Raw genomic sequence first — 23,272 nt, 5'->3', positions numbered from 1 at the left:
CTCCTATCCACCCGTATAGCTAATTGCATAGCCTGTTGCAAATCTTCAGGTGTAGGATAAGCAATTAGCAGGTCTTTAACCCTTTCATTGAGCCCAGCAAGAAATAGACTTTTCAGGGCAGAATCGTTCCACCCTGTTTGAGTAGACCAACGACGGAAATGAGTACAATATTTTTCCACATTACCTGATCCCTGTCTCAAACGTCTTAACTCAGTCTCAGCTGATGCGACACGGTCAGGATCATCATATAATAGTCCCAAAGCAGAAAAAAAACTATCCACTGATCTGAAGCATGTATCACTAGGTTGCAAAGAAAAGGCCCACTCCTGAGGCTCTTTGCGCAAAAGTGACATTATGAACCCTATGCGCTGGGATTCATCCCCAGAGGACTTGGGTCTCAAACGAAAATACAATAAGCAAGCATTTTTAAATGAAAAAATTCTCGGTGTTCACCAAAAAATAAATCCGGCAAACATACCTTAGGCTCCAAGAAATGTGCTCCAGGATAGTTACTCACGTGCTGACGGAGCTCGGCCACCTCCAGAGAGAGTCCCTGCAGGCGATGAGCCAAATCCTGAACCGACACCATGATGGAACAGAAAAATCTTTCCTTAGAGAATTTGCAGGCTGGACTTACTGTTATGTTCTGCTACCAGAGCTAAGGAAAGAGAGTAGATCTGTCCCTACGATAGAACTCAGCTGAATCCCTACGATGTAACAGGGAACCTGATCCTGCGATCAGACCTGCTAAAGTCCTAAGCTAGTCTGTACGGAGACCTATAGATGTGGGGAAGGAATCCCTACAAGTACTAAGGACTGGGAGTAAAAATGAGACACCTCCTAACAGAAACAGTAGCAGACAGACAAACAAACAAAATATAAAGAACAAAGAGGTCCGTAGACCAAGCAAACTAACAGAGTTAGATACAGAGCACAGGCTAGCTAGAAAGTAGTTATACAATGAAGTCCAGCAAAGCCAGAAGAGCGGAGCAGGATTAAATAGGCCAACGAGGTCATGTGACCAGCAAAGGAAAAAAAACCAAAGAGCAAGGTTCTAACAAAAAGGGCTTTCGGTAAACTTAAACAAGAAGGCAGCGAGGAAGCGCTAATATCTTATAGGGAAAAAAACAAAATCTGTAAGAAACAAATAAGAATAGCAAAAGAGGAAACAGAGAGACTAATTGCCAAGGAAAGTAAAACGAATCCCAAACTGTTTGTTAACTATATAAACAGTAAAAGGATTAAAACTGATGGAGTTGGCCCATTGAAAAATAACCTGGGTAAAATCATAGAGGGCGATGAGGGTAAAGCAAACCTACTCAATAGCTTCTTCTCCACTGTTTTCACAAAAGAAAACAATTTATCGGAGGAAATGCAGAGTGATAAAGTAAACCCTCCGCTAAATATCACCCACCTAACCCAGGAGGAAGTTCAGAAACGCCTAAATAATATCAAAATAGACAAGTCACCAGGCCCAGATGGCATACACCCCCGGGTACTAAAGGAAGTAAGTAATGTGATAGACAGACCGCTGTATCTTATATTCAAGCACTCTTTATGGACAGGGACTGTCCCACTAGACTGGCGCCAAGCAAATGTGGTACCAATATTCAAAAAGGGGTCTAAAAGTGACCCTGGGAACTATAGACCAGTGAGCTTAACGTCTGTTGTGGGTAAATTGTCTGAAGGATTTCTTAGAGATGCTATTGTAGAATATCTTAATGATAATAACTGTCTAACTCCATATCAACATGGATTCATGAGGGATCGCTCCTGCCAAACAAACCTGATGGCCTTCTACGAGGAGGTGAGCTCACAGCTGGACCGGGGAGAGTCAGTGGATGTTGTATACCTTGACTTCTCCAAAGCGTTTGATACCGTGCCACACAAAAGGTTGGTATATAAAATGAGAATGCTTGGTCTGGGGGATAATGTGTGCAAGTGGGTAAATAGCTGGCTGAGTGATAGAAAGCAGAGGGTGGTTATCAATGGAGTAAGCTCAGGGTGTGTCAGGGTTACTAGCGGGGTGCCTCAAGGGTCTGTCTTGGGCCCTATATTATTTAATATATTTATTAATGATCTAGTGGAAGGGTTGCATAGTAAAATAGCAATATTTGCAGATGATACTAAACTTTGTAAAGTAGTTAATACAGATGAGGATAGGGCACAGCTACAGGAGGATTTAGATAAATTGGGGAGTTGGGCCCAAAAATGGCAAATGGGGTTCAATGCCGATAAATGTAAGGTCATGCACATGGGAAAGAAAAACAGCAGTCACCCATACATATTAAATGGGAAACCGTTGGGGAAATCTGACATGGAGAAGGACCTGGGCGTCTTGGTTAATAGCAAATTAAATTGGAGTGCCCAGTGTCAGGCAGCAGCTGAGAAGGCAAATAGAGTCATGGCATGCATCAGAAGAGGAATAGGGGCATATGATGAGAACATTGTTCTTCCTCTGTATAAAGCGCTGGTAAGGCCGCACTTAGAATATTGTGCACAGTTCTGGGCTCCGGTGCTCAGGAAAGACATATTGGAGCTAGAGAGGGTACAAAGGAGGGCGACTAAGGTAATAAAGGGAATGGAGGGACTAGAATACCCAGAGAGGTTGTCAAAATTAGGCCTATTTACGTTGGAAAAGAGAAGGCTTAGGGGAGACCTCATAAACATGTATAAATACATCAGGGGGCAGTACAGAGATCTCTCCCATGACCTGCTTATACCAAGGATGGTGACAAAGACGAGGGGGCACACTATGCCTCTGGAGGAAAGGAGGTTCCTGCACCAGCATAGAAGGGGATTCTTTACGGTCAGAGCCGTGAGACTCTGGAACTCTCTGGGAGAGGAAGTGGTGATGTCCAACTCACTTAATGAGTTCAAGAGAGGCCTGGACGCCTTTCTTGAGAACAATAAAATTCCATCTTATGCTTAGTGATAGTTAATTAATCCAGGGATTTAATCTGACTGCCAGATTGGTGTCGGGAAGTGAATTTTTCCTCAATGATGTAAATTGGCCTATACCGCATGGTTTTTTGTTGCCTTCCCCTGGATCAACGCTGCGGAATAGCTGCAGTGCACAAGAAATAGGCTGAACTGGATGGACGCTTGTCTTTTTTCGGCCTTATAAACTATGTAACTATGTAACTATGAAGCACACGGTCCCACCTCCAAGTGCCACCGAAGCAAAGCACTTCGCATCCCGGTGCCACCGAAGCACACGGCTCCGAGTCCGGGAGCCACCGCAGCACAAGGTTCTGCGACCAGGTGCCACCAAAGCATACGGCCCCGTGTCCGGGTGCCACCTAAGCACACGGTCCCGCGTTTGGGTGCCACCGAAGCAGACAGCCTGGAAGCCACCGAAACAAGGCCTCGCGTACGGGCAACACCGAAGCACAGGGTCACACATTCGGGTGCAAATGAATCACACGGCCTGGGTCCGGGTGCCACCAAAGCACATGGCCCCGCTTCCGGGTCCACTGAAGCACAAGGCCCCGAGTCCGGGTTCCACTGAAGCACACAACCTCGCATCCGGGTGCCAGCGAAGCACATAGTCCAGCATCCATGTGCCACCGAAGCACATGGGCCTGCGGGCGGGTGACACAGAAGCACAGGTCCCCGGATGAGTGCCACCGAAGCACACGGCCCTGCATCTGGATGCCACCAAAGCATATGGTACCACGTCCCAATGCCACCAAAGCACACGGTCTGCGACATGGTGCCATAGAAGCACATGGTTCCATGTACGGGTGCCACCAAAGCAGACGGCCTGGTTGCCACCAAAGCACATGGCCCAGTGTCCGGGTGCCACTGAAGCACACGGTCCCTCCTCCGAGTGCCACCAAAGCACACAGGCCAGCGTCTTGGTGCCACTTAAGCATTCGGTCCCGCTTACGGGTGCCACCAAAGCAGATAACCCATGTGCCACCGAAGTACAAGGCTTCGCGTCCGAGCGCCACCCAAGTACACGCCCCCGCATACGGGTGCCACGATGTACACGGTCCTGCGTACAGATGCAACCGAAGCAAAATGCTCTGCAAACGGGTGCCACCGAAGCACACGGGCCAGAGTCTGGGCGTCACCGTAGCACACGGTCCCGCTTCCAGTTGCCACCAAAGCACACTGCCCGCCTCCAAGTGCCACCAAAGCACACAACCCTGCGTTCGGGTGACACTAAAGCACAAGGTCCTGTGCACGGGTGCCACCGAAGCAGACGACCTGGGTGCCACTGAAGTACACGGTCCAACCTCCAAGTGTTACCAATGCACACGGTTCCACGTCCCAGTGCCACTGAAGCACACAGCCCCACGTCCGGATGCCAACGAAGAACAAGGTCCCGTGTATGGGTGCCACCGAAGCACATGGTCCTGCCTACTGGTGCCACTGAAGCAAACAGCCTGGGTGCCACCGAAGCACATGGTCCCACCTCCAAGTGCTACCAAAGCACATGGTCCAGCATCCTGGTGCCATCGAAGCAGACAACCCTGCGTCCGGGTGCCACGGAAGCACACAGTCCTGCGTAGGGGTGCCACCGAAGCAGACGGCCTGGGTGCCATCGAAGCACACGGTCCCACCTCCAAGTGCTACCGAAGCACACGGTCCCGCGTCCCAGTGTCACCGAAGCACACGGCTGCGCATCTGGGTGCCACCAAAGCACACGGTCCCACGTCCACGTGTCACCAAAGCACATGGCGCCGCATTCGGGTGCCACCGAAGCACACGGCCCCACGTCTGGGTGCCATCAAAGCACATGGCCCCACGTGCATGTGCAGCTGAAGCACACGGTCCTGCGTATGGGTGCCACAGAAGAAGACGGACTTGGTGCCACCGAAGCATACGGCCTCGCGTCCGGGCACCACCAAAGCACAAGGCCTCGCGTCCGGGTGCCACCAAAGCACACGGCCCCCGCGTACGGGTAACACCAAAGCAAAAGGTGCCGTGTACGGGTGCCACCAAAGCAGACGACCTGGGTGCCCCCGAAGCACAAGGCCTCGCGTTCGGGCGCAACCGAAGCACACGGTCCTGCGTAAAGATGCAAACAAAGCACAAGACTCTGCATACAGGTGCCACCAAAGCACACGGCCCCATGTCCGGGTGCCCTTGAAGCACATGGCCCAGAGTCTGGGTGCACCGTAGCACACGGTCCCGCATCCGGTTGCTACTGAAGCACACAGCCTCGCTTTCAGATGCCACGGAAGCACATGGCCCCACGTCCTGGTGCCTCTGAAGCACACGGCCCCACTTCCAGGTGCCAATGAAGCACACAGCCCCGCATCCGGGTGCCACCGAAGCACACGGCTCCCTGTACGGGTGCCAATGAAGCACACTGCCCTGCGTATGAGTACCACAGAAACACACGGCCCTGCGTACGGATGCCACTGAAGCACACAGACCCGTTTCCCGGTGCCACCGAAGCACACAGCCCCGTGTCTGGGTGCCACTGAAGCACACGGTCCTGTGTACAGGTGCCACTGAAGCAGACAGCCTGGGTGCCACCGAAGCACAAGGCCTCACTTCCGGGTGCCACTGAAGCATGCTGAACCATGTCCGGGTGCCACCGAAGCACATGGTCCCACCTCCCAAGTGCCACCGAAGCACACAACCCTGCGTCCGGGTGCCACTGAAGCACATGGTTCTGCGTACGGGTGCCACCGAAGCAGACGGCCTGGGTGCCACCGAAGCACACGGTCCCACCTCCAAGTGCTACCAAAGCACACGGTCCCGCGTCCCAGTGCCACGAAGCACATGGCTGCCCATCTGGGTGCCACCAAAGCACATGGCCCAGCATCCTGGTGCCACCCAAACACACTGCCCCACATCCGTGTGCCGCCGGAGCACACGGTCCCGCGTATGGGTGCCACAGAAGCAGACGGTCTGGGTGCCACAGAAGCACAGGGCCTCGCACATGGGCGCCATCGAAACACACGGCCACATGTCTGGGTGCCACTGAAGCACACGGCTAGGTGTCCATGTGACACCGAAGCAAACGGTCCCACCTCTAAGTGACACTGAAGCACACAACCCTGTGTTCAGGAGCCACTGAGGCACACGGTCCTGTGTACGGGTGCCACCAAAGCAGACGGCCTGGGTCCCACCGAAGGACATGGTCCCACCTCCAAGTGCTACCGAAGCACATGGTTCCGCATCCCAGTGCCACCAAAGCACATGGCCCAGCATCCTGGTTCCACCCAAACACACGGCCCCGCATCCGTGTGCCGCCGAAGCACAGGGTCCCGCGTATGGGTGCCACAGAAGCACACGGCCCCCCGTCCGGGTGCCATTGAAGCACACAGCCCTATATCCGGGTGCCACTGAAGCACACGGTCCTGCGTACGGGTGCCACTGAAGCAGACAGCCTGGGTGCCACCGAAGCACACGGTCCCACCTTCACGTGCTACCGAAGCACACGGTTCCGCATCCCAGTGCCACCCCGAAGCACACAGCCCCGTGTCCGGGTGCCACCGAAGCACACGGTCCTGCGTATGGGTGCCACCGAAGCAGACGGTCTGAGTGCCACCAAAGCACATGGTCGCACCACCAAGTGCTACCAAAGCACACAGTTCCACGCCCCAGTGCCACCGAAGCACATGGCCGCCCATCTGGGTGCCACAGAAGCACATGGCCCAGCATCCTGGTGCCACCAAAGCACACGACCCCGTGTCCGGGTGCCATCGAAGCACACGGCCCCACATCTGTGTGCCGCCGAAGCACAGTCCCGCGTATGGGTGCCACAGAAGCAGATGGGCTCGGTGCCACTGAAACACAGGGCCTCGCGCACGGGCACCATTGAAGCACACGGCCACACATCTGGGTGCCACCGAAGCACACAGCCCAGTGTCCAGGTGACACCGAAGCAAACGGTCCCACCTTTAAGTGACACTGAAGCACACAACCCTGTGTTCAGGAGCCACTGAAGCACACGGTCCTGTGTACGGGTGCCACCAAAGCAGACGGCCTGGGTCCCACCGAAGGACAGGGTCCCACCTCCAAGTGCTACCGAAGCACATGGTTCTGCGTCCCAGTGCCACCGAAGCACATGGCCCCGCGTCCAGGTGCCACCGAAGCACACAGCCCCGCGTCCGGGTGCCATTGAAGCACACAGCCCTGTATCCGGGTGCCACTGAAGCACACGGTCCTGCGTACGGGTGCCACTGAAGCAGACAGCCTGGGTGCCACCGAAGCACACGGTACCACCTTGACGTGCTACCGAAGAACACGGTTCCGCGTCCCAGTGCCACCCCGAAGCACACAGCCCCGTGTCCGGGTGCCACCGAAGCACACGGTCCTGCGTATGGGTGCCACCGAAGCAGACGGTCTGAGTGCCACCAAAGCACATGGTCGCACCACCAAGTGCTACCAAAGCACACAGTTCCACGCCCCAGTGCCACCGAAGCACATGGCCGCCCATCTGGGTGCCACAGAAGCACATGGCCCAGCATCCTGGTGCCACCAAAGCACACGACCCCGTGTCCGGGTGCCATCGAAGCACACGGCCCCATGTCTGTGTGCCGCCGAAGCACAGTCCCGCGTATGGGTGCCACAGAAGCAGACGGCCTGGGTGCCACCGAAGCACACGGTCCCACCTCCAAGTGCTACCAAAGCACACGGTCCCGCGTCCCAGTGCCACGAAGCACATGGCTGCCCATCTGGGTGCCACCAAAGCACATGGCCCAGCATCCTGGTGCCACCCAAACACACGGCCCCACATCCGTGTGCCGCCGGAGCACACGGTCCCGCGTATGGGTTCCACAGAAGCAGACGGTCTGGGTGCCACAGAAGCACAGGGCCGCGCACATGTGCGCCATCGAAACACACGGCCACATGTCTGGGTGCCACCGAAGCACACGGCTAGGTGTCCATGTGACACCGAAGCAAACGGTCCCACCTCTAAGTGACACTGAAGCACACAACCCTGTGTTCAGGAGCCACTGAGGCACACGGTCCTGTGTATGGGTGCCACCAAAGCAGACGGCCTGGGTCCCACCGAAGGACATGGTCCCACCTCCAAGTGCTACCGAAGCACATGGTTCCACGTCCCAGTGCCACCAAAGCACATGGCCCAGCATCCTGGTTCCACCCAAACACACGGCCCCGCATCCGTGTGCCGCCGAAGCACAGGGTCCCATGTATGGGTGCCACAGAAGCAGACGGTCTGGGTGCACCAAAGCACAGGGCCTCGCACACGGGCGCCATCGAAACACACGGCCACACATCTGGGTGCCACCGAAGCACACAGCCCAGTGTCCAGGTGACACCGAAGCAAACGGTCCCACCTTTAAGTGACACTGAAGCACACAACCCTGTGTTCAGGAGCCACTGATGCACACGGTCCTGTGTACGGGTGCCACCAAAGCAGACGGCCTGGGTCCCACCGAAGGACAGGGTCCCACCTCCAAGTGCTACCGAAGCACATGGCTCTGCGTCCCAGTGCCACCAAAGCACATGGCCCCGCGTTCCAGGTGCCACCGAAGCACATGGCCCCGCGTCCGGGTGCCATTGAAGCACACAGCCCTGTATCCGGGTGCCACTGAAGCACACGGTCCTGCGTACGGGTGCCACTGAAGCAGACAGCCTGGGTGCCACCGAAGCACACGGTCCCACCTTCACGTGCTACCGAAGCACACGGTTCCGCGTCCCAGTGCCACCCCGAAGCACACAGCCCCGTGTCCGGGTGCCACCGAAGCACACGGTCCTGCGTATGGGTGCCACCGAAGCAGACGGTCTGAGTGCCACCAAAGCACATGGTCGCACCACCAAGTCCTACCAAAGCACACAGTTCCACGACCCAGTGCCACCGAAGCACATGGCCGCCCATCTGGGTGCCACAGAAGCACATGGCCCAGCATCCTGGTGCCACCAAAGCACACCACCCCGTGTCCGGGTGCCATCGAAGCACACGGCCCCACGTCTGTGTGCCATCGAAGCACAGTCCCGTGTATGGGTGCCACAGAAGCAGATGGGCTGGGTGCCACTGAAGCACAGGGCCTCGCGCACGGGCGCCATTGAAGCACACGGCCACATGTCTGGGTGCCACCAAAGCACACGGCCCAGTGTCCAGGTGACACCGAAGCAAACGGTCCCACCTCTAAGTGACACTGAAGCACACAGTCCTGCGTACGAGTGCCACCGAAGCAGACGGCCTGGGTCCCACCGAAGGCCATGGTCCCACCTCCAAGTGCTACCGAAGCACATGGTCCCGCATCCCAGTGCCACTGAAGCACACAGCCCTGTATCCGGGTGCCACTGAAGCACACAGTCCTCCGTATGGGTGCCACTGAAGCAAACAGCCTGGGTGCCACCGAAGCACGCGGTCTGACCTTCAAGTGCTACCGAAGCACACGGTCCCGCTTCCCAGTACCACCGAAGCACATGGCCCCGCATCCGGGTGCCACCGAAGCACATGGCTCAGCGTCCTGGTGCCACTGAAGCACACGGCCTCGAGTCTGGGTGCCATCGAAGCACACAGCCCCACGTCCATGTGCCGCCAAAGCACATGGTCCTGCGTCTCGGTGCCACCGAAGCACACAGCCCCGCGTCTCGGTGCCACCAAAACACATGGCCCCACATCCTGGTGCCACCGAAGCACAAGGTCCCGCGTACGGGTGCCACCGAAGAAGACAGCCTGGGTGCCATGGAATCACAAGGCCTCATGTACAGACGCCACTGAAGCCCAGAGTCACGTGTTAGAGTACAAACAAATCACATGGCCCGGGTCCGGGTGCCACCAAAGCACACGGCCACAGGTCTGCGTTTCACTGAAGCACACGGCTCCGTGTCTGGGTGCCAGTGAAGCACACGGGTCTGCGTCCATGTGCCACTTAAGCACACGGGCCTGCATCCGGGTGCCACAGAAGCACACGGCCCCCTGTACAGGTGCCACCGAAGCACACAACCCTGCGTCTGGATGCCACCAAAGCATACGGTCCCACGTTCCAATGCCACCGAAGCACATGGTCTGATGCCTGAGTGCCACCGAAGCACACAGCCCCGCGACCTGGTGCCACCGAAGCACATGGTCCCACATACGGTGCCACCGAAGGAGATGGCCCCGCATACGGGTGCCACCGAAGGCCACAGCTCCGTGTCCCGATGCTACAGAAGAGCATAGTCTCGCGTCCCCGTGCCACTGAAGCACACAGCCCCGCATCCAGGTGCCACCGAAGCACACAGCCCCGCGTTCGGGTGCCACCGACGCACACCATCCTGTGTACAGGTGCCACTGAAGCAGATGACCTGGGTGCCACCGAAGTACACGGTTCCACCTCCAAGTGCTACCGAAGCACACGGTCCCGCGTCCCAGTGCAACCGAAGCACATGGCCCTGCGTTCAGGTGCCATAGAAGCACACGGCCCCACATCCGTGTCCTGCCGAAGCACACGGCCCCGCGTATGGGTGCCACAGAAGCAGACAGCCTGGGTGCCACGAAGCACAGGGCCTCGCATACGGGCGCCATCAAAGCACAAGGCCACGAGTCCGGGTGCCACTGAAGCACACGGCCCAGTGTCCAGGTGCCACAGAAGCACGGTCCCACCTCCAAGTGACACCGAAGCACACAACCCCATATCCTGGTGCCACCAAAGCACACAGCCCTGTGTCTCGGTGCCACCGAAGCATGGCCCCGCATCCTGGTGCCACCGAATCACAAGGTCCCGCGTATGGGTGCCACTGAAGTAGATGGCCTGGGTGCAAATGAAGCACATGGTCCCAAATCCAGTTGCCACCGAAGCACACGGCTCAGTGTCCAGGTGCCACCGAAGGACACGGTTCCACCTCCAAGTGCCACCAAAGCACAAGACCCCACGTCCCGGTGCCACCGAAGCACACGGCTCTGCGTCCGGGTGAAACCGAAGCTCATGGTCCAGTGTACAGGTGCCACTGAAGCAGAAGTTCTGGGTGCCACCGAAGCACAAGGCCTCACATCCGGGTGCCAATGAAGAATGCGGCTCCGCGTCTGGGTGCCATCAAAGCACACCATCTTGCCTCCAAGTACCACCGAAGCATACAACCCTGCTTCCAGGTGCCACAGAAGCATATGGTACTGCGTATGGGTGCCACCGAAGCACATGGCCCCACGTCCGGGTGCCATCGAAGCACATGGCCCCATGTCCGTGTGCCGCAGAAGCACACGGACTCGCGTATGGGTGCCACAGAAGCAGATGGCCTGGGTGTCACCAAAGCACAATGCCTCGCGTCCAGGCGCCACCGAAGCACACGGTCCCGCATGCAAATGCAACCGAAGCACAAGGCTCTGCATACGGGTGCTACCAATGCACACGGCCCCGTGTCAAGGTGCCACCGAGGCACACAACCAAGAGTCTGGGTGCCACCGTAGCACAGAGCTCTGCTTACCAATGCCACTGAAGCACATAGCCCCACGTCCTGGTGCCTCTGAGGCACATGGCCCCGCTTCCAGGTGCCACCGAAGCACACGGCCCCGCGTCCGGGTGCCACCGAAGCACAAGGCTCCCCGTATAGGTGCCAAGGCAGCACACTGCCCTGCGTACGGGTGCCACAGAAACACACGGCCCCGCTTATGGATGCCACCAAAGCACACAGCCCCGTGTTCCAGTGCCACAGAAGCACATAGCCTCGCATCTGGGTGCCACTGAAGCACATGGCCCCGCGTCCAGGTGCCACCGAAGCACACAACCCCGATTTTGAGTGCCACCAAAGCACACAGTCCTGTGTACAGGTGCCACCGAAGCACATGGCCTGGGTGCCGCCAAAGCACAAGGCCTCACGTCTGGGTGCCACTAAAGCACGCGGCACCGCGTCCGGGCACCACCGAAGCACACGGTCCCACCACCGAACCACACAACCCCGCGTCCGGGTGCCACTGAAGCACACGGTCGTGCATACGGGTGCCACTGAAGCAGACTGTCTGGGTGCCACTGAAGCACACGGTCCCACCTCCAAGTGCTACCGAAGCACACGGTCCCGTGTCCAAGTGCCACCGAAGCACACTGCCCGGTGTCCATGTGCCACCGAAGCACACAGCCCCGCGTCCGGGTGCCACCGGAGCACTCAGCCCTGCGTATGGGTGCCACTGAAGCAGACGGCCTGAGTGCCACCGAAGCACATGGTCCCACCTCCCAGTGCTACCGAAGCACACGGTCCCGCGTCCCAGTACCACAGAAGCACATGGCCTCGCATCTGGGTGCCACCGAAGCACATGGCCCAGCATCCTGGTGCCACCGAAGCACACGGTCCCACGTCCAGGTGCCATCAAAGCAGACGGCCCCATGTCCGTGTGCCGCCGAAGCCACGGAAGCAGATGGGCTGGGTACCACGAAGCACAGGGCCACACGTCCCAGTGCCACTGAAGCACACAGTCCCACCTCCAAGTGACACCGAAGCACACAACCTTGTGTTCGAGTACCACTGAAGCACACGGTCCTGCATACGGGTGCCACCAAAGCAGACGGCCTGCGTGCCATCGAAGCAAATGGTCCCACCTCCAAGTGCTACCGAAGCACACGGTCCCGCATACGGATGCCACCAAAGCACACGGTCCTGCGTATGGGTGCCACTGAAGCAGATGGCCTGAGTGCCACCAAAGCACATGGTCCCACCTCCCAGTGCTACCGAAGCACACGGTCCCGCATCCCAGTGCCACAGAAGCACATGGCCTCACATCTGGGTGCCACCGAAGCACATGGCCCAGTATCCTGGTGCCGCCGAAGCACATGGTCCCGCGTATGGGTGCCACAGAAGAAGACGGGCTGGGTGCCACGAAGCACAGGGCCTCGCGCACGGGCGCCATCGAAGCACACTGCCACACGTCTGGGTGCCACCGAAGCACACGGCCCAGTGTCCAGCTGCCACTGAAGCACACAGTCCCACCTCCAAGTGACACCGAAGCACACAACCCTGTGTTCGGGTACCACTGAAGCACACAGTCCTACGTACGGGTGCCACCAAAGCAGACGGCCTGAATGCCACCGAAGCACACGGTCCCACCTTCAAGTGCTACCGAAGCACACGGTTCAACGTCCCAGTGCCACCGAAGCACACAGCCCCGTGTTCGGGTGCCACGAAGCACACGGTACTGCGTACGGGTGCCACCGAAGCACACGGTCCCGTGTCTATGTGCCACTGAAGCACACGGGCCTGCGTCCGGGTGCCACAGAAGCACACGGCCCCCTGTACGGGTGCCACCGAAGCACACGGCCCTGCGTCTGGGTGCCACCAAAGCATACGGTCCCACGTCCCAATGCCACCGAAGCACACGGTCTGACGCCTTGGTGCTACCGAAGCACATGGTCCCGCTTACGGGTGCCACCGAAGCACACGGCCCAGCGTCCGGGTGCCACTCAAGAACACAGTCCCTCCTCCAAGTGCCACCAAAGAACACGGCCTCATGTCCCTGTGCTACCAAAGCACACGGCCCCGCATCCATGTGCCGCCGAAGCACACGGTCCCGCATACAGGTGCCACCAAAGCAGATGACCTGGGTGCCACCGAAGCACAAGGCCTCGCGTCCGGACGCCACCGAAGCACACGCCCCCCCGTGTACGGGATCTACTGAAGCACACAGCCCTGCACACAGATGCAACCGAAGCACAAGGCTCTGCATATGGGTGCCACCGAAGCACACGGCCACGCGTTTGGATGCCACCGAAGCACACGGCCCAGTGTCCAGGTGCCACTGAAGCACACGGTCCCACCACCAAGTGACACCGAGACACACAACCCTGTGTTCGGGTACCACTGAAGCACATGGTCCTGCATATGGGTGCCACCAAAGCAGATGGCCTGGGTGCCACCGAAGCACATGGCCCCACCGCCAAGTGCTACCGAAGCACCCAGTGCCACTGAATCACACGGCCCCGCGTCCGGGTGCCACCGAAGCACACAGTCCTGTGTCCATGTGCCACTGAAGCACACGGGCCTGCGTCCGGGTGCCACAGAAGCACACGGTCTCCTGTACGGGTGCCACCGAAGCACATGGCCATGCGTCTGGGTGCAACCAAAGCATACGGTCCCACACCTCAATGCCACCAAAGCACATGATCTGACACCCGGGTGCCACCGAAGCACACGGCCCTGCGCCCTGGTGCAACCGAAGCATATGGTCCTGCATACGGGTGCCACAAAAGCAGATTGCCTGGGTGCCACCGAAGCACACGGCCCAGTGTCCAGCTGCCACTGAAGCACACAGTCCCACCTCCAAGTGACACCGAAGCACACAACCCTGTGTTCGGGTACCACTGAAGCACACAGTCCTACGTACGGGTGCCACCAAAGCAGACGGCCTGAATGCCACCGAAGCACACGGTCCCACCTTCAAGTGCTACCGAAGCACACGGTTCCACGTCCCAGTGCCACCGAAGCACACAGCCCCGTGTTCGGGTGCCACGAAGCACACGGTACTGCGTACGGGTGCCACCGAAGCACACGGTCCCGTGTCTATGTGCCACTGAAGCACACGGGCCTGCGTCCGGGTGCCACAGAAGCACACGGCCCCCTGTACGGGTGCCACCGAAGCACACGGCCCTGCGTCTGGGTGCCACCAAAGCATACGGTCCCAAGTCCCAATGCCACCGAAGCACACGGTCTGACGCCTTGGTGCTACCGAAGTACATGGTCCCGCTTACGGGTGCCACCGAAGCACACGGCCCAGCGTCCGGGTGCCACTCAAGAACACAGTCCCTCCTCCAAGTGCCACCAAAGAACACGGCCTCACGTCCCTGTGCTACCAAAGCACACGGCCCCGCATCCATGTGCCGCCGAAGCACACGGTCCCGCATACAGGTGCCACCAAAGCAGATGACCTGGGTGCCACCGAAGCACAAGGCTTCGCGTCCGGACAACACCGAAGCACACGCCCCCCGTGTACGGGATCTACTGAAGCACACAGCCCTGCACACAGATGCACACGGCCACGCGTTTGGATGCCACCGAAGCACACGGCCCAGTGTCCAGGTGCCACTGAAGCACACGGTCCCACCACCAAGTGACACCGAGACACACAACCCTGTGTTCGGGTACCACTGAAGCACATGGTCCTGCGTATGGGTGCCACCAAAGCAGACGGCCTGGGTGCCACCGAAGCACATGGCCCCACCTCCAAGTGCTACCGAAGCACCCAGTGCCACTGAATCACACGGCCCCGCGTCCGGGTGCCACCGAAGCACACAGTCCTGTGTCCATGTGCCACTGAAGCACACGGGCCTGCGTCCGGGTGCCACAGAAGCACAAGGTCTCCTGTACGGGTGCCACCGAAGCACATGGCCATGCGTCTGGGTGCAACCAAAGCATATGGTCCCACGCCTCAATGCCACCGAAGCACATGATCTGACACCCGGGTGCCACCGAAGCACACGGCCCTGCGCCCTGGTGCAACCGAAGCATATGGTCCTGCATACGGGTGCCACCAAAGCAGATTGCCTGGGTGCCACCGAAGCACACAGCCCAGTGTCCGGGTGCCACTGAAGCACACGGTCCCTCCTCCGAGTGCCACCAAAGCACACGGCCCAACATTCGGGTGCCACCAAAGCACACAGCCCAGCATCTGGGTGCCACCAAAGCACACGGTTCTGCGTATGGGTGCCACTGAAGCACAATTCCTCATGTCCAGGCGCCACCGAAGCACACGCCCCCCGCGTACGGGTGCCACCGAAGCACACGGCCCAGTGTCCAGGTGCCACTGAAGCACACGGTCCCGCCTCCAAGTGACACCGAAGCACATGGCCCCGTGTATGGGTGCTATCGAAGCACACGGCCCCACTTATGGATGCCCCACAGCTCCGCGTCCGGCTGCCACCGAAGCACACGGCCCTGAGTCCGGGTGCCACCGAAGCACACGGTCTCACGTTCGGTGGCCACAGAAGCACACGGCCCCACATACGGGAGCCACCGAAGCACACGGCCCCACGTCTGGGTGTCACCAAAGCACACAGCCCTGAGTCTGGGTGCCACTGTAGCACACGGTCCCGCGTCTGGTTGCCACCGAGGCACACGGCCCCGCTTTCCAATGCCACTGAATCACATGGCCCCAAGTCCGAGTGCCTCTGAAGCACACGGCCTTGCGTCCCGGTGTCACCGAAGCACACGGCCCTGAGTCCAGGTTCCACCGTAGCACATAGTCCCGCATCCGGGTGCCACAGAATCACACGGCCCTGAGTCAGGGTGCCATTACAGCACACGGTCCCATGTCCGTTTGCCACAGAAGCACACGGTCCCGCTTTCCGATGCCACCGAAGCACACGGCCCCACATCCGGGAGCCACCGAAGCACATGGCCCCGCGTCCGGGTGCCATTGAAGCACACGGCCCATTTACGGGTGCCACAGAAACACATGGCCCTGCTTACAGGTGCCACAAAGCACACGGCCCCGCGAACGGGTATCACCGAAGCATACGGCCCCATGTCCCGGTGCCACCGAAGCACATGGCGTCACATCCGGGTGCCACCGAAGCACAAGGCCCCACATCCGGGTGCCAACAAAGCCCACAGCCCCGAATCTGGTTGCCACCATAGCACATGGCCCCGCGTCTGGGTGCCACCAAAGCACACGACCCTGAGTCTGGGTGCCACCATAGCACATGGTCCCGCGTCCGGTTGCAACCGAAGCATACGGCCCAGCTTCCCGATACCACACAATCACATGGTCCCACATCCGGGTGCCACCGAGGCACACGGCCCTGAGTCCGGGTGCCACTGTAGCACACGGTCCCACGTCCGGTTGCCACAGAAGCACACAGCCCCGCTTCCCGATGCCACCGAAGCACACGGCTCCACGTCCGGGTGCCACCAAAGCACATGGCCACGCATCCGGGTGCCACTGAACCACACGGCCCATTTACGGGTGCCACAGAAACACATGGCTCTGCTTACAGGTGCCACAAAGCACACGGCACCAAGTCCCGTACCACCGAAGCACTTGGCATCGCGTCTGGGTGCCACCGAAGCACACGGCCCCACATCCGGGTACCAACGAAGCACACAGCCTCGCGTCCGGGTGCCAACGAAGCACACAGTCCTGCGTACGGGTGCCACCTAAGCAGACGGCTTGAGTGCCACCAAAGTACAAGGCTTCACGTCCGGGTGCCATTGAAGCACAGGCCCCACATCCGGGTGCCACCGAAGCACACGGCCCAGTGTCCTGGTGCCACTGAAGCACACTGCCCCACATCATGGTGCCATTGAAGCACATGGTCCCGCGTACGAGTGCCACAGAAGTAGACGGACTGGGTGCAACTGAAGCACACAGTTCTGCGTCCGGGTGCCACCGAAGCACATGGATAGGTGTCCAGGTGCCACCGAAGTACACAGTCCCAACTCCAAGTGCCACTGAAGCACACAACCATGCGTCCCGGTGCCACCGAAGCACACGGCCCTGTGTCTCGGTGCCAGCGAAGCAGACGGCCCCGCGTCCTGGTGCCACCAAAGCGCATGGTTCCGCAGCCTGGTGCCACCGAAGCACATGGTCCCGTGTACGGGTGCCATCGAAGTAGATGGCCTGGGTGCAACCGAAGTACACGGTCCCGCGTCCAGGTGCCGCTGAAGCACACGACCCAGTGTTCAGGTGCCACTGAAGCACCAGGTCCCGCCTCCAAGTGCTACCAAAGCACACAGTCCTGCGTCCCGGTGTCACTGAAGCACATGGCCCGGCATCCGGGTGCCACCGAAGCACACGACCCCGCGTCCCGATGCCACTGACACACACGGCCTCGCGTTGGGGTGCCACTGAAGCACACGACCCTGCGTCCAGGTACCACCGAATCATAACGCCCAGCATCCGTGTGTCACCGAAGCACAAGGCCAGACGTTCCCGTTGCACTGAAGCACAAGGCCCGACGACTGGATGTCGCTGAAGCACACAGCCTGGCATTTACTTGCCACCAAAGAACATGCCTCAGCTTCCGCATGCCAGCGAAGAATGCAGCCCAACATCCACATGCCACCAAAGCACATGGACCGACGTCCAGGTGACACCAAAGCATCTACTGGAACAGAATATAATGCCATGTTATAGGTAATCTACATATATAAAAATATATATATGGTGCCTTTTGTGTTAGGAATTGACAGGAATCCTTACAGTCCCACCCCCAGTCAATCCCTTCCTCCTATACCCCGTTTCCAATGCTTTTGCTGGACAAAAAAATTGCATCAACAATTTGATTAGTAATGTAATAATAGCAATGGAGAACAAATGGGTATGTTAGCATTTATACTGGATTCCTGACAGATGCCACACAGACTGCCCATACATTAAATGTTGGATAACAGCTGCTTAACTCCTTAAATGCTGTGGTGAAAAACAACCACAGTATCTAAGTGGATAGACATAGGGAGGAGCTCCTTTTGTCTCAGTATCTCTAAAATGCGAAATAATGGAGTATTCAGAAGTACAAAAAAAATAAGTGAAAAACACAAAAATAAGTATTTTTACATTAAAACGTGTTTTGACAACCAAAGAAATATACAGTAAACCTACGGTAATTTATATTGCATCATCTGTAACTACCCAAACTATAAAGCCATCACATTATTCATCCTGACTGAAAAATGGCATAATAATAATAACACCACAATTGCTATTATTGATCATTTTGCCCTCACCCGAAAAAAAAGCCCACCAGAATATATTACCTATACTGCATTATAAACTCTGCACAGTTAAAAAACTAAAAAAAAATAGGCATGGATCTTTAAATTAATAACCAAATGGAAAAATTCATACCAGTCGTCACCCCCCATGGATGAAACGGAGGACGCTCCGGTGGTCTGCATCAGATCCGTTTTTTATTTTTAAAAGATCAATGCCGAAGAGAAAATGTTTGATAACTCATTTAAAAGTAAAATAATGGTAGCTTTGTCAACAGAAAAATTAACAAGTTATTGCTCTTAAAATATGGCAATACAAAATCAAATATATATTTTTTCCCTTTCCAGATTTCTGACGCAATTGTACGACGTATGTGCGGTGATTGTGTACGTGGCCCACTCCATACAGCGTGGGTACTGGCTGTGTTATACAGATGGCACCAGCCTCTGAACAGCAGCTGCTGAAAATAGCACCGATTGTTGCTGTCAATTTATGATAGCGGCATTTAAATAGTTTTTCACTGTGTGGGCGTTTGGACGGCTATAGCTACCAGCCCCCACCACGCACTATAGAATGGCGAGTGCTTCTGGCTTTGACAATGTTCAATTTCACCAAACAAATTACAAAACAATTGCATGCTGAAGTCCCCTAAAGGAAAAATATATAAATTAAAAATATAAAGAGATATTAAAAGAATAAAATAATCAAAAGCTCAAATCACACCCTCGACTCCTCGTTTTCAGCAAATAAATGTAAAAGAAATAAATGTATGTATATACATTTGGTAATGTTGCATTTCTAGCACATATGATCAACGCTGTAAATAAGAAAAAATGTTGAAAGCCCCAAAAATTGGAATAAAAAGCAATCAACAAGCTGCAAGCAGCCCAATTTGGTATTACTAAATCCAACAGTTTACGCTGGAAAAAAACAAGTCCTCATACAGCTCAAAAAAAGAAAAAATGCATTGGTCTCTGAAAATGGCGACACAAGGCGATTTATTTTTACAAAATTATGGCTTTCTTAACCCCCATGTCCCTGTCTTTGACGCGGGCGAGCTGAGCCTACATCTTTGACAGCAGATGATGGCTGTGTTATTCAGCCATCACTTGCCTCTAACTGCTGGGAGTGGAGCAGAGCTCCGCCCATAGCTGTTAACCATTTAAATGCTGCTGTCAATCTGTGGGGCCTGCTCTTCTAACTGCCCATTGGCGCCACCGCAACATGATTGTGAGGCGCCAGGTTGCCATGACAGCTGGTGGTCTGCTGAAGACCCCGGTTGCTCGACAGTACTCCGGTGAACGCCAGATTCTAGTTTGCGTCATAGGAGATCAGAGACAGAGATTTTTTTCTATATACAGCAATACAGCGACATTGCGGCATAAAGTACAAGCGATCAGAAGATCAGACTAACAATTACAGTAGTATTGTGGCTTCTATATCAAAATATAAAATTAATTAACCCGATCAGTAACGGTGTAATGAGAAAAAATGCAACATGAGGCGATCTAAACATCGTATCTACCCCAAAATTGCATCAATAAAAACATCAGCTCAGGGGGCAAAAAGCGAATCCCTCGCACAGCCCCATCCACCAACACTTGAAAACCTATCGGGTCTCATAAAATGACAACATAAGGGAACTTTTTCTTTTTTTTTTTACAAATTTCCGATTTGTTTTCTTCACTTAAAGAAAAAACAACTATGTATGTTTGGTATTGCTGAAATCGTACTGACCCGGGGATCATATTGTCAGGACATTGTGACCATATAATGAACGCTGTAAATAATAAATACAGAGTTGTGGGATTGCGCTTTTTTCACTGCAGTTGGAATTTATCAGAAGATAAAATGGTGACATTCAATAGCAGAACTCGTCCCCCAATAAACAAGTCGTCATACAGCGATATCAGCGGAAACATCAGAAAGTGACGGCTCTGGGAAGAAGGGAGGAGAACAGCGAAAACGCAAGAACTGATAATCGCCGGGACGTGAAGGGGAAAAGCAGGAAATTCTACTAATCAGTTTGGTAACAGCCGCCATCATGCCACCTGGAGAACCAGCACCGGACATTATTACCGGCCAATAAACCCCCAAAAACAAAGATCTGTTATTTTTTCCTTTATTCCTCGGCCCCTGGATGCACATTATATGGACAAGTGAATGGAGTCATTAATAAGAGGAAATCACTCAGCAGATAACGAGCCGCCGTACGGATCCGCCGACAGAAGAAGGAAAAGTTATGGCCGATGGAGGAAACATAACAGAGCTGTCAGGAAGGGGTTAAAGGGCATTTATTCCATTAGTAGTAATACTGTATCTATATATTTGGTGTCAGTGAATCCCCCAGAATAACCCAGCAGTGCAGAGACCACCATCCTCCATGTATGTATGTACACTGCTATCTATAGACACACATACATCCACAATGCTCACAGCTCGTACATCGCACAGCCTCAGCCGGGGGCTCCACCACCCGGCAGCACAGACCCCGCTCATCACCTCAGACCCCCGGTGTGAGAGGTCATATCGCTGCTGGCTCTGCTCCTCCGTCCTCAGCAATTTGGTGACATCCGCGGTGATGGGAACACTGCGCGCAGGGGCGTGGCTTCTCACTGTAACGGTCACTGACGTGTTGTCCTGGAGATGTTAGGGGCGTGGTCTCAAGGAAATGGGCGGAGTCTCACGGGAACGGGCGGGGCCTCTGGTGTTCTGCACTTAACAGGAAGTAGCAGCGGTGCATGCTGGTCTATACAGTCTATGATCCATCCTACTGCTGTGGGGGAAGGTAGAGAAGAACAGAGAGCAAAAGGACAGATCTGTGAGAGGAGAGAGAGATGGGAACCTGTGTGAGAGGGGAGATCATGGGGGGCAGTCTGTAATAGTGGGGGACTATGAGGAGCAGGCTGTATGAGGGGACTATGGGGAAAGGGTGGGACTATAAGGAGGAGGCTGTATGAGAGGGGACTATGGGGAAAGTGGGGACTATGAGGAGCAGGCTCTATGAGAGGGAACTATGGGGAAAGTGTGAGGACTATGAGGAGCAGGCTGTATGAGGGGACTATGGGGAAAGTGGGGACTATGAGGAGCAGGCTGTATGAGAGGAGACTATGGGGAAAGTGGGGACTATGAGGAGCAGGCTGTATGAGAGGGGACTATGGGGAAAGTGGGAGGACTATGAGGAGCAGGTTGTATGAGAGGGGACTATGGGGAAAGTGGGGACTATGAGGAGCAGGCTGTATGAGGGGACTATGGGGAAAGGGTGGGACTATAAGGAGGAGGCTGTATGAGAGGGGACTATGGGGAAAGTGGGGACTATGAGGAGCAGGCTCTATGAGAGGGGACTATGGGGAAAGTGGGGACTATGAGGAGCAGGCTGTATGAGAGGGGACTATGGGGAAAGTGGGAGGACTATGAGGAGCAGGTTGTATGAGAGGGGACTATGGGGAAAGTGGGGACTATGAGGAGCAGGCTGTATGAGGGGACTATGGGGAAAGGGTGGGACTATAAGGAGGAGGCTGTATGAGAGGGGACTATGGGGAAAGTGGGGACTATGAGGAGCAGGCTCTATGAGAGGGGAATATGGGGAAAGTGTGAGGACTATGAGGAGCAGGCTGTATGAGGGGACTATGGGGAAAGTGGGGACTATGAGGAGCAGGCTCTATGAGAGGGGAATATGGGGAAAGTGGGGACTATGAGGAGCAGGCTGTATGAGAGGGGACTATGGGGAAAGTGGGGACTATGAGGAGCAGGCTCTATGAGAGGGGACTATGGGGAAAGTGGGGACTATGAGGAGCAGGCTGTATGAGAGGGGACTATGGGGAAAGTGGGAGGACTATGAGGAGCAGATTGTATGAGAGGGGACTATGGGGAAAGTGGGGACTATGAGGAGCAGGCTCTATGAGAGGGGACTATGGGGAAAGTGGGGACTATGAGGAGCAGACTGTATGAGAGGGGACTGTGGGGAAAGTGGGGACTATGAGGAGCAGGCGGTATGAGAGGGGACTATGGGGATAGTGGGGACTATGAGGAGCAGGTTGTACAAGAGGGGACTATGGGGATAGTGGGGACTATGAGGAGCAGGCTGTATGAGAGGGGACTATGAGGAAAGTGTGGGACTATGAGGAGCAGGCTGTATGAGAGGGGACTATGGGGAAAGTGCGTGGACTATGAGGAGCAGGCTGTATGAGAGGGGACTATGAGGAAAGTGTGGGACTATGAGGAGCAGGCTCTATGAGAGGGGACTATGGGGAAAGTGCGAGGACTGTGAGGAGCAGGCTGTATGAGAGGGGACTATGGGGAAAGTGGGGACTATGAGGAGCAGGCTCTATGAGAGGGGACTATGGGGAAAGTGCGAGGACTATGAGGAGCAGGCTGTATGAGAGGGGACTATGGGGAAAGTGGGGACTATGAGGAGCAGGCTCTATGAGAGGGGACTATGGGGAAAGTGGGGACTATGAGGAGCAGGTTGTATGAGAGGGGACTATGGGGAAAGTGGGAGGACTATGAGGAGCAGGTTGTATGAGAGGGGACTATGGGGAAAGTGGGGACTATGAGGAGCAGGCTCTATGAGAGGGGACTATGGGGAAAGTGGGGACTATGAGGAGCAGGCTGTATGAGAGGGGACTGTGGGGACTATGAGGAGCAGGCGGTATGAGAGGGGACTATGGGGATAGTGGGGACTATGAGGAGCAGGTTGTACAAGAGGGGACTATGGGG

Source organism: Phyllobates terribilis, unplaced genomic scaffold (genome assembly GCF_046119375.1).
Source record: "Phyllobates terribilis strain yellow unplaced genomic scaffold, ASM4611937v1 Scaffold_1__5_contigs__length_1240528914, whole genome shotgun sequence".
In the NCBI taxonomy this organism is placed as follows: domain Eukaryota; kingdom Metazoa; phylum Chordata; class Amphibia; order Anura; family Dendrobatidae; genus Phyllobates; species Phyllobates terribilis.
The sequence above is the reverse complement of the archived record's forward strand: the minus strand, read 5'-3'. Positions refer to the sequence as shown.